Raw genomic sequence first — 13,967 nt, 5'->3', positions numbered from 1 at the left:
CTACATCTTTAGTCACTGTGCCCAGTTGCTCAGGAACCAATAACAACCTGGAATAGCGGGATGCAGAGCCGAGAATCTGGGGTTTGGATGTACCACCGGAGTCCCACAGGGTGACATCATACCAAACCCATCTTGTAAAAGGCGGCTGGTTTGCCGAACCAGCAAGGGCATGATTACAGTCTAAGTCATACATTGGAACTAACAAGGGATGTAGCGATTCCTCTTCTTCGGATTCTGGGTACCCCCCCTCTGCAACATTGTAACCTACTAATACTTTTGCCTCGGGCACAATGGGGCGGGGACCACTTTCCACCTCCCCCTCTTGCCCACGGAACAGGGGCCAAACAGCAGGCCAATATAGGGGCTCTGGCCCTGGCACTTCCACCACCCCGTCATGTCCTTCCTCCCCCAAACCCAAACTAGGGGCATGGCACATTTCAGTCCAGCATTTGGTCTCAATGTCCAGGGCTGAGGAGGGACCCTCCATCACAAACAATTCCGCTGGTGGCTGCAGGACAGGCTGTGTCAGCTCTGTCCCCTTAAAAGCCAGATGCTCACCTGCAGCTACTTCTGCGCACACCTCCTTCTCCGCGATAGCCTCCTTCCCCAGCTGAGTATGCTGGGCAGCCCGAAACACGACATCATCTGCGACTGGTATGCTTGTGGCCTGGATGTTGTCGAACACTCCTCTAACCACGGCGATCTCTTCTTGGACGCAGTCCTCATAGATCCCCTGGCAGCAGGATAATAACTCTTCATCTTCCATCTCAGCAAAAGGGAAGCTGTAGTGCAGCTCCTCCTGAATAACCTCTTTCACTTTGGGGATAACCTCCCCCTGTATAGAACACGGAGCAGCTTCCTCCCTAAGATGGGGGAGAAGCAATTGCAAACGGTGCCTTTCATCACGCCCCCTGCGACACTGATCTTGCCATGCTGGGGTATCCAGGAGCCCCCGATCAATCGCCTCTTCCTCTGCCACCACGAAGCACTCCTCCAGACACTGCAATTGTTCCCACACACTCAACTGTGCACCGAAATGGAGGATCCAGGCTCGATAATCAGCAAATGCATTTGTAGGATCTCCCTGATCGTGAAGGATCTGCTGAAGGATTTCCCCGCGAGTGCAGGATTGGATGGGTATACCTCGCAGCTGACCTTCTGCTATCAGCTCCTCCATACTCATTTCTTCAAGGGCAGTTAGGGGCCCCCCTGACAACGACCCTTCTCTTGCGGTAACAATTAATTCTGTGGCAGACCCCTCGGTTGTCTGCCCAGATTGCAGTAGCCCCCTTCTAGACCTTTCCTCTGGTTCTATCTGGGGCATCAATTTATTCTGGACTTGTCCTTCAGCCTCAGAATATTGTCCTCTTTGTAGCATCTGGGTAACTGTAGCAATCACTTCCTCTGTAAATTCTACAAACTCTGGCTCTCCTAGCAGATTCCAAGAAGTGGCCTCACCTTTACAGTGCAGGAATGCATCCCCCAGGTAACACACTTTGTCCTGTATGCTGGATACTCTCCACCCACTGACCATCTGCTGAGCGTCTTCCCAGTACTTCCAGATATACTGCATTTTACTGACAATAAATAACAGATTCGGCTTCCCAGCCTGCCGATACACTGAAGAACCTCCATCCCTGAGCTCCTCTGCTACAGGGGTCTTGAGGCATCGATTTTCTTTCCTTGGAAACATTTTCCCTTTCACAGGACTGACACCTGCTCACTTGCTGAACATCACCTTATTGCATTTTCCGTTTCCTTACATATGGTCTGATCCTCTGTTCTCTGTGCTTTCTGTGCTCGATGGTTGGTGTCTGAATGATCCCACTGTCGCTGCCGCCAAATGTGAGGGTACGAGGTTCCTCAATCACTCAGACACCGAGCAGATGAAACCAAAATATGGTTTATTTTCCACAGCACGCACAAATAGACAATAAACAGTGGCAAAGGTAAATTGCAGAGTAGAAAGATATTCAGGTAGCAGGCCCAAACAGACAGTCCTTGTATAGTCACAGTCCCAGATCAGTTCCACAGGGCAAACTATCACTTAGCCCACACAGCAGTGATAGCATATAAGTCCACACGATACCTAGACAGAGCATAACCTCTTAGTCCAGGACAGTCCATCAATTCTCTCCCCTCTCTTCCTGCAAAACCCCAACTTACATCCCAAAGGCACCCCTCTCCCCCTCCCTCAGGAATTCTTAACCCTTCCTATGCTGGGTGCAGTTGCATGAATGTAACAGGGTCTCCTATTACCTGTCCAGGGGCTGATTAACTCACTCCCTTCATCTGGCTTTGAAGCTTGTGTATGTGAGGGATTTCACACCTTCATGTGAACAGATCTCTTCTCTGGAGAGTGACCCTGGTGTTATCCAGCCTTTAGCTTCTTGTTATTTGGGGGGGAAGTGTATGTCTCTGCCACTACCTGTTGTCTCTGTTACTAAACAGCCTATAAAGAGGTCCTTTGATCCCTGAACCAAAAACTATACACAAACTGAACAGATTCTAATCTAAGCATTTGGTCGCTTCTAGCCGGACCATTTGTCTCCACATACACAGTTACAATATTTAAGTAATACGCATTTGGGAAGACTGCCATAATTAACTTCATAGTCACAAATCCCTTATTCATGATACCATCACAGTTTACTAAGAACATTACCTGGAGGCAGTGACGTAACCACGGGCAAATGGTCTCAATGGTATAATGCTTACATGAATAAAGTCCTGGGAAATACAGACATACATAGGACTACAGGGTACAGACTGACTAAAGTGTACATTTTTCACTACAAATAATAAAATATCATAATTACAGTCTTACGGTCAGCCTGCTAACCTCACACTCCTCCCCCTACATCTTTAGTCACTGTGCCCAGTTGCTCAGGAACCAATAACAACCTGGAATAGCGGGATGCAGAGCCGAGAATCTGGGGTTTGGATGTACCACCGGAGTCCCACAGGGTGACATCATACCAAACCCATCTTGTAAAAGGCGGCTGGTTTGCCGAACCAGCAAGGGCATGATTACAGTCTAAGTCATACATTGGAACTAACAAGGGATGTAGCGATTCCTCTTCTTCGGATTCTGGGTACCCCCCCTCTGCAACATTGTAACCTACTAATACTTTTGCCTCGGGCACAATGGGGCGGGGACCACTTTCCACCTCCCCCTCTTGCCCACGGAACAGGGGCCAAACAGCAGGCCAATATAGGGGCTCTGGCCCTGGCACTTCCACCACCCCGTCATGTCCTTCCTCCCCCAAACCCAAACTAGGGGCATGGCACATTTCAGTCCAGCATTTGGTCTCAATGTCCAGGGCTGAGGAGGGACCCTCCATCACAAACAATTCCGCTGGTGGCTGCAGGACAGGCTGTGTCAGCTCTGTCCCCTTAAAAGCCAGATGCTCACCTGCAGCTACTTCTGCGCACACCTCCTTCTCCGCGATAGCCTCCTTCCCCAGCTGAGTATGCTGGGCAGCCCGAAACACGACATCATCTGCGACTGGTATGCTTGTGGCCTGGATGTTGTCGAACACTCCTCTAACCACGGCGATCTCTTCTTGGACGCAGTCCTCATAGATCCCCTGGCAGCAGGATAATAACTCTTCATCTTCCATCTCAGCAAAAGGGAAGCTGTAGTGCAGCTCCTCCTGAATAACCTCTTTCACTTTGGGGATAACCTCCCCCTGTATAGAACACGGAGCAGCTTCCTCCCTAAGATGGGGGAGAAGCAATTGCAAACGGTGCCTTTCATCACGCCCCCTGCGACACTGATCTTGCCATGCTGGGGTATCCAGGAGCCCCCGATCAATCGCCTCTTCCTCTGCCACCACGAAGCACTCCTCCAGACACTGCAATTGTTCCCACACACTCAACTGTGCACCGAAATGGAGGATCCAGGCTCGATAATCAGCAAATGCATTTGTAGGATCTCCCTGATCGTGAAGGATCTGCTGAAGGATTTCCCCGCGAGTGCAGGATTGGATGGGTATACCTCGCAGCTGACCTTCTGCTATCAGCTCCTCCATACTCATTTCTTCAAGGGCAGTTAGGGGCCCCCCTGACAACGACCCTTCTCTTGCGGTAACAATTAATTCTGTGGCAGACCCCTCGGTTGTCTGCCCAGATTGCAGTAGCCCCCTTCTAGACCTTTCCTCTGGTTCTATCTGGGGCATCAATTTATTCTGGACTTGTCCTTCAGCCTCAGAATATTGTCCTCTTTGTAGCATCTGGGTAACTGTAGCAATCACTTCCTCTGTAAATTCTACAAACTCTGGCTCTCCTAGCAGATTCCAAGAAGTGGCCTCACCTTTACAGTGCAGGAATGCATCCCCCAGGTAACACACTTTGTCCTGTATGCTGGATACTCTCCACCCACTGACCATCTGCTGAGCGTCTTCCCAGTACTTCCAGATATACTGCATTTTACTGACAATAAATAACAGATTCGGCTTCCCAGCCTGCCGATACACTGAAGAACCTCCATCCCTGAGCTCCTCTGCTACAGGGGTCTTGAGGCATCGATTTTCTTTCCTTGGAAACATTTTCCCTTTCACAGGACTGACACCTGCTCACTTGCTGAACATCACCTTATTGCATTTTCCGTTTCCTTACATATGGTCTGATCCTCTGTTCTCTGTGCTTTCTGTGCTCGATGGTTGGTGTCTGAATGATCCCACTGTCGCTGCCGCCAAATGTGAGGGTACGAGGTTCCTCAATCACTCAGACACCGAGCAGATGAAACCAAAATATGGTTTATTTTCCACAGCACGCACAAATAGACAATAAACAGTGGCAAAGGTAAATTGCAGAGTAGAAAGATATTCAGGTAGCAGGCCCAAACAGACAGTCCTTGTATAGTCACAGTCCCAGATCAGTTCCACAGGGCAAACTATCACTTAGCCCACACAGCAGTGATAGCATATAAGTCCACACGATACCTAGACAGAGCATAACCTCTTAGTCCAGGACAGTCCATCAATTCTCTCCCCTCTCTTCCTGCAAAACCCCAACTTACATCCCAAAGGCACCCCTCTCCCCCTCCCTCAGGAATTCTTAACCCTTCCTATGCTGGGTGCAGTTGCATGAATGTAACAGGGTCTCCTATTACCTGTCCAGGGGCTGATTAACTCACTCCCTTCATCTGGCTTTGAAGCTTGTGTATGTGAGGGATTTCACACCTTCATGTGAACAGATCTCTTCTCTGGAGAGTGACCCTGGTGTTATCCAGCCTTTAGCTTCTTGTTATTTGGGGGGGAAGTGTATGTCTCTGCCACTACCTGTTGTCTCTGTTACTAAACAGCCTATAAAGAGGTCCTTTGATCCCTGAACCAAAAACTATACACAAACTGAACAGATTCTAATCTAAGCATTTGGTCGCTTCTAGCCGGACCATTTGTCTCCACATACACAGTTACAATATTTAAGTAATACGCATTTGGGAAGACTGCCATAATTAACTTCATAGTCACAAATCCCTTATTCATGATACCATCACAGTTTACTAAGAACATTACCTGGAGGCAGTGACGTAACCACGGGCAAATGGTCTCAATGGTATAATGCTTACATGAATAAAGTCCTGGGAAATACAGACATACATAGGACTACAGGGTACAGACTGACTAAAGTGTACATTTTTCACTACAAATAATAAAATATCATAATTACAGTCTTACGGTCAGCCTGCTAACCTCACATATCTCTTATATATCTCTTATATATCTCTTATATATCTCTATATCTCTTATATATCTCTTATATATCTCTATCTCTTATATATCTTATATATCTCCTATATATCTCCTATATATCTCTTATATATCTCCTATATATCTCTTATGTATCTCTTATATATATCTCTTATATATCTCTTATGTATCTCTTATATATCTCTTATATATCTCTTATATCTTATATATCTCTTGTATATCTCTTATATATCTCCTATATCTCTTATATATCTCTTATATATCTCTTATATATCTCTATATATCTCTTATGTATCTCTTATATATATCTCTTATATATATCTTATATATCTCTATATCTCTTATATATCTCTTATATATCTCCTATATTTCTAAAGTATCTCTTATATATCTCTTATATATCTCTTATATATCTCTTATATATCTCTTATATATCTCTTATATATCTCTTATCTCCTATATATCTCTTATATATCTCTTATATATCTCTTATATATCTCTTATCTCTTATATATCTCTTATATATCTCTTATATATCTCTTATCTCCTATATATCTCTTATATATCTCTTATGTATCTCTTATATATCTCTTATATATCTCTTATATATCTCTTATATATCTCTTATATATCTCTTATATATCTCTTATATATCTCTTATATATCTCTTATATCTCTTATATATCTCTTATCTCTTATATATCTCTTATCTCTTATATATCTCTTATTTATCTCTTATATATCTCTTATTTATCTCTTATATATCTCTTATATATCTCTTATATATCTCTTATATATCTCTTATATATCTCTTATATATCTCTTATCTCTTATATATCTCTTATGTATCTCTTATGTATCTCTTATGTATCTCTTATATATCTCTTATGTATCTCTTATATATCTCTTATATATCTCTTATATATCTCCTATATCGCTTATATATCTCTTATGTATCTCTTATGTATCTCTTATGTATCTCTTATGTATCTCTTATGTATCTCTTATATATCTCTTATGTATCTCTTATATATCTCTTATATATCTCTTATATATCTCCTATATCGCTTATATATCTCTTATATATCTCTTATATATCTCTTATATATCTCTTATATATCTCTATATCTCTTATATATCTCTTATATATCTCTTATATATCTCCTATATCGCTTATATATCTCTTATATATCTCTTATATATCTCCTATATCGCTTATATATCTCTTATGTATCTCTTATGTATCTCTTATGTATCTCTTATGTATCTCTTATATATCTCTTATGTATCTCTTATATATCTCTTATATATCTCTTATATATCTCCTATATCTCTTATATATCTCTTATATATCTCTTATATATCTCTTATATATCTCTTATGTATCTCTTATGTATCTCTTATGTATCTCTTATGTATCTCTTATGTATCTCTTATATATCTCTTATGTATCTCTTATATATCTCTTATATATCTCTTATATATCTCCTTTATCGCTTATATATCTCTTATATATCTCTTATATATCTCTTATATATCTCTTATATATCTCTATATCTCTTATATATCTCTTATGTATCTCTTATATATCTTTTTTATATCTCTTATATATCTCTTATATATCTCTTATGTATCTCTTATATATCTCCTATATCTCTTATATATCTCTTATATATCTCTTATTTATCTCTTATATATCTCTTATATATCTCTTATGTATCTTTTTTATATCTCTTATATATCTCTTATATATCTCTTATATATCTCTTATATCTCTTATATATCTCTTATCTCTTATATATCTCTTATCTCTTATATATCTCTTATTTATCTCTTATATATCTCTTATATATCTCTTATATATCTCTTATATATCTCTTATGTATCTCTTATATATCTCTTATATATCTCTTATATATCTCTTATATATCTCTTATCTCTTATATATCTCTTATGTATCTCTTATGTATCTCTTATGTATCTCTTATATATCTCTTATGTATCTCTTATATATCTCTTATATATCTCTTATATATCTCCTATATCGCTTATATATCTCTTATATATCTCTTATATATCTCTTATATATCTCCTATATCTCTTATATATCTCTTATATATCTCTTATATATCTCTTATATATCTCTTATGTATCTCTTATGTATCTCTTATGTATCTCTTATGTATCTCTTATATATCTCTTATATATCTCTTATATATCTCTTATATATCTCTATATCTCTTATATATCTCTTATGTATCTCTTATATATCTTTTTTATATCTCTTATATATCTCTTATATATCTCTTATGTATCTCTTATATATCTCCTATATCTCTTATATATCTCTTATATATCTCTTATTTATCTCTTATATATCTCTTATATATCTCTTATATATCTCTTATATATATCTTATATATCTCTTATATATCTCTTATATATCTCTTATATATCTCTTATCTCCTATATATCTCTTATATATCTCTTATATATCTCTTATATATCTCTTATATATCTCTTATATATCTCTTATCTCCTATATATCTCTTATATATCTCTTATATATCTCTTATATATCTCTTATATATCTCTTATCTCCTATATATCTCTTATTTATCTCTTATATATCTCTTATATATCTCTTATATATCTCTTATATATCTCTTATATATCTCTTATCTCTTATATATCTCTTATGTATCTCTTATGTATCTCTTATGTATCTCTTATATATCTCTTATGTATCTCTTATATATCTCTTATATATCTCTTATATATCTCCTATATCGCTTATATATCTCTTATGTATCTCTTATGTATCTCTTATGTATCTCTTATGTATCTCTTATATATCTCTTATGTATCTCTTATATATCTCTTATATATCTCTTATATATCTCCTATATCGCTTATATATCTCTTATATATCTCTTATATATCTCTTATATATCTCTATATCTCTTATATATCTCTTATATATCTCTTATATATCTCCTATATCGCTTATATATCTCTTATATATCTCTTATATATCTCCTATATCGCTTATATATCTCTTATGTATCTCTTATGTATCTCTTATGTATCTCTTATGTATCTCTTATATATCTCTTATGTATCTCTTATATATCTCTTATATATCTCTTATATATCTCCTATATCTCTTATATATCTCTTATATATCTCTTATATATCTCTTATATATCTCTTATATATCTCTTATGTATCTCTTATGTATCTCTTATGTATCTCTTATGTATCTCTTATATATCTCTTATGTATCTCTTATATATCTCTTATATATCTCTTATATATCTCCTATATCGCTTATATATCTCTTATATATCTCTTATATATCTCTTATATATCTCTTATATATCTCTATATCTCTTATATATCTCTTATGTATCTCTTGTATATCTTTTTTATATCTCTTATATATCTCTTATGTATCTCTTATATATCTCCTATATCTCTTATATATCTCTTATATATCTCTTATTTATCTCTTATATATCTCTTATATATCTCTTATGTATCTTTTTTATATCTCTTATATATCTCTTATATATCTCTTATATATCTCTTATATCTCTTATATATCTCTTATCTCTTATATATCTCTTATCTCTTATATATCTCTTATTTATCTCTTATATATCTCTTATATATCTCTTATATATCTCTTATATATCTCTTATGTATCTCTTATGTATCTCTTATATATCTCTTATATATCTCTTATATATCTCTTATCTCTTATATATCTCTTATGTATCTCTTATGTATCTCTTATGTATCTCTTATGTATCTCTTATATATCTCTTATGTATCTCTTATATATCTCTTATATATCTCTTATATATCTCATATATCGCTTATATATCTCTTATATATCTCTTATATATCTCCTATATCTCTTATATATCTCTTATATATCTCTTATATATCTCTTATATATCTCTTATGTATCTCTTATGTATCTCTTATGTATCTCTTATGTATCTCTTATGTATCTCTTATATATCTCTTATATATCTCTTATATATCTTTTTTATATCTCTTATATATCTCTTATATATCTCTTATGTATCTCTTATATATCTTTTTTATATCTCTTATATATCTCTTATATATCTCTTATGTATCTCTTATATATCTCCTATATCTCTTATATATCTCTTATTTATCTCTTATATATCTCTTATATATCTCTTATATATCTCTTATATATCTCTTATATATCTCTTATATATCTCTTATATATCTCTTATATATCTCTTATCTCCTATATATCTCTTATATATCTCTTATATATCTCTTATATATCTCTTATATATCTCTTATCTCCTATATATCTCTTATATATCTCTTATATATCTCTTATGGCTTATATATCTCTTATGTATCTCTTATATATCTCTTATATATCTCTTATCTCTTATATATCTCTTATATATCTCTTATATATCTCTTATATATCTCTTATCTCTTATATATCTCTTATATATCTCTTATATATCTCTTATCTCCTATATATCTCTTATATATCTCTTATGTATCTCTTATATATCTCTTATATATCTCTTATATATCTCTTATATATCTCTTATATATCTCTTATATATCTCTTATATATCTCTTATGGCTTATATATCTCTTATGTATCTCTTATATATCTCTTATATATCTCTTATCTCTTATATATCTCTTATATATCTCTTATATATCTCTTATATATCTCTTATCTCTTATATATCTCTTATATATCTCTTATATATCTCTTATCTCCTATATATCTCTTATATATCTCTTATGTATCTCTTATATATCTCTTATATATCTCTTATATATCTCTTATATATCTCTTATATATCTCTTATATATCTCTTATATATCTCTTATATCTCTTATATATCTCTTATCTCTTATATATCTCTTATCTCTTATATATCTCTTATTTATCTCTTATATATCTCTTATTTATCTCTTATATATCTCTTATATATCTCTTATATATCTCTTATATATCTCTTATATATCTCTTATGTATCTCTTATATATCTCTTATATATCTCTTATATATCTCTTATCTCTTATGTATCTCTTATGTATCTCTTATGTATCTCTTATATATCTCTTATGTATCTCTTATATATCTCTTATATATCTCTTATATATCTCCTATATCGCTTATATATCTCTTATATATCTCTTATATATCTCTTATATATCTCCTATATCTCTTATATATCTCTTATATATCTCTTATGTATCTCTTATGTATCTCTTATGTATCTCTTATGTATCTCTTATGTATCTCTTATATATCTCTTATGTATCTCTTATATATCTCTTATATATCTCTTATATATCTCCTATATCGCTTATATATCTCTTATATATCTCTTATATATCTCTTATATATCTCTTATATATCTCTATATCTCTTATATATCTCTTATGTATCTCTTATATATCTTTTTTATATCTCTTATATATCTCTTATATATCTCTTATGTATCTCTTATATATCTCCTATATCTCTTATATATCTCTTATATATCTCTTATGTATCTTTTTTATATCTCTTATATATCTCTTATATATCTCTTATATATCTCTTATATATCTTTTTTGTATCTCTTATATATCTCCTATATCTCTCCTATATCTCTACTATATCTCTCATATATCTCTCATATATCTCTTATGTATCTCTTATGTATCTCTTATGTATCTCTTATGTATCTCTTATGTATCTCTTATGTATCTCTTATATATCTCTTATATATCTCCTATATCTCTCCTATATCTCTCCTATATCTCTCCTGTATCTCTCATGTATCTCTCATGTATCTCTTATATATCTCTTATATATCTCTTATATATATATATATATATATATATATATATATATATATATATCTTATATATCTCTTATATATCTCTTATCTCTTATATATCTCTTATATATCTCTTATGTATCTCTTATGTATCTCTTATGTATCTCTTATATATCTCTTATATATCTCTTATATATCTCTTATATATCTTTTTTATATCTCTTATATATCTCTTATGTATCTCTTATGTATCTCTTATATATCTCTTATATATCTCTTATATATCTCTTATGTATCTCTTATATATCTCTTATATATCTCTTATGTATCTCTTATCTCTTATATATCTCTTATGTATCTCTTATCTCTTATGTATCTCTTATGTATCTCTTATGTATCTCTTATGTATCTCTTATCTCTTATATATCTCTTATGTATCTCTTATCTCTTATGTATCTCTTATGTATCTCTTATGTATCTCTTATGTATCTCTTATGTATCTCTCATGTATCTCTCATGTATCTCTCCTGTATCTCTCCTGTATCTCTCCTGTATCTCTCCTGTATCTCTCCTGTATCTCTCCTGTATCTCTCCTGTATCTCTCCTGTATCTCTCCTGTATCTCTTATGTATCTCCTATGTATCTCCTATATCTCTCCTATATCTCTCCTATATCTCTCCTATATCTCTCCTATATCTCTTATATATCTCTTATCTCTTATATATCTCTTATATAAGAGATATAGGAGATATATAAGAGATACATAAGAGATATATAAGAGATAAGAGATATATAAGAGATATATAAGAGATATATAAGAGATATATAAGAGATATATAAGAGATATATAAGAGATATATAAGAGATATAGGAGATATATAAGAGATATATATCTCTTATATATCTCTTATATATCTCTTATATATCTCTTATATATCTCTTATGTATCTCTTATGTATCTCTTATGTATCTCTTATGTATCTCTTATGTATCTCTTATATATCTCTTATGTATCTCTTATATATCTCTTATATATCTCTTATATATCTCCTATATCGCTTATATATCTCTTATATATCTCTTATATATCTCTTATATATCTCTTATATATCTCTATATCTCTTATATATCTCTTATATATCTCTTATATATCTCTATCTCTTATATATCTTATATATCTCCTATATATCTCCTATATATCTCTTATATATCTCCTATATATCTCTTATGTATCTCTTATATATCTCTTATATATCTCTTATATCTTATATATCTCTTGTATATCTCTTATATATCTCCTATATCTCTTATATATCTCTTATATATCTCTTATATATCTCTATATATCTCTTATGTATCTCTTATATATATCTTATATATCTCTATATCTCTTATATATCTCTTATATATCTCCTATATTTCTAATGTATCTCTTATATATCTCCTATATATCTCTTATATATCTCTTATATATCTCTTATATATCTCTTATATATCTCTTATCTCCTATATATCTCTTATATATCTCTTATATATCTCTTATATATCTCTTATCTCTTATATATCTCTTATATATCTCTTATATATCTCTTATCTCCTATATATCTCTTATATATCTCTTATGTATCTCTTATATATCTCTTATATATCTCTTATATATCTCTTATATATCTCTTATATATCTCTTATATATCTCTTATATATCTCTTATATATCTCTTATATATCTCTTATATCTCTTATATATCTCTTATTTATCTCTTATTTATCTCTTATATATCTCTTATATATCTCTTATATATCTCTTATATATCTCTTATATATCTCTTATGTATCTCTTATATATCTCTTATATATCTCTTATATATCTCTTATATATCTCTTATGTATCTCTTATGTATCTCTTATGTATCTCTTATATATCTCTTATGTATCTCTTATATATCTCTTATATATCTCTTATATATCTCCTATATCGCTTATATATCTCTTATGTATCTCTTATGTATCTCTTATGTATCTCTTATGTATCTCTTATATATCTCTTATGTATCTCTTATATATCTCTTATATATCTCCTATATCGCTTATATATCTCTTATATATCTCTTATATATCTCTTATATATCTCTTATATATCTCTATATCTCTTATATATCTCTTATATATCTCTTATATATCTCTTATATATCTCCTATATCTCTTATTTATCTCTTATATATCTCTTATATATCTCTTATGTATCTTTTTTATATCTCTTATATATCTCTTATATATCTCTTATATATCTCTTATATATCTTTTTTGTATCTCTTATGTATCTCTTATGTATCTCTTATATATCTCCTATATCTCTCCTATATCTCTCCTATATCTCTCATGTATCTCTTATATATCTCTTA

The sequence above is a fragment of the Crinia signifera genome, chromosome 12 (genome assembly GCF_055691185.1).
Source record: "Crinia signifera chromosome 12, ASM5569118v1, whole genome shotgun sequence".
Lineage (NCBI taxonomy): Eukaryota > Metazoa > Chordata > Amphibia > Anura > Myobatrachidae > Crinia > Crinia signifera.
The sequence above is the reverse complement of the archived record's forward strand: the minus strand, read 5'-3'. Positions refer to the sequence as shown.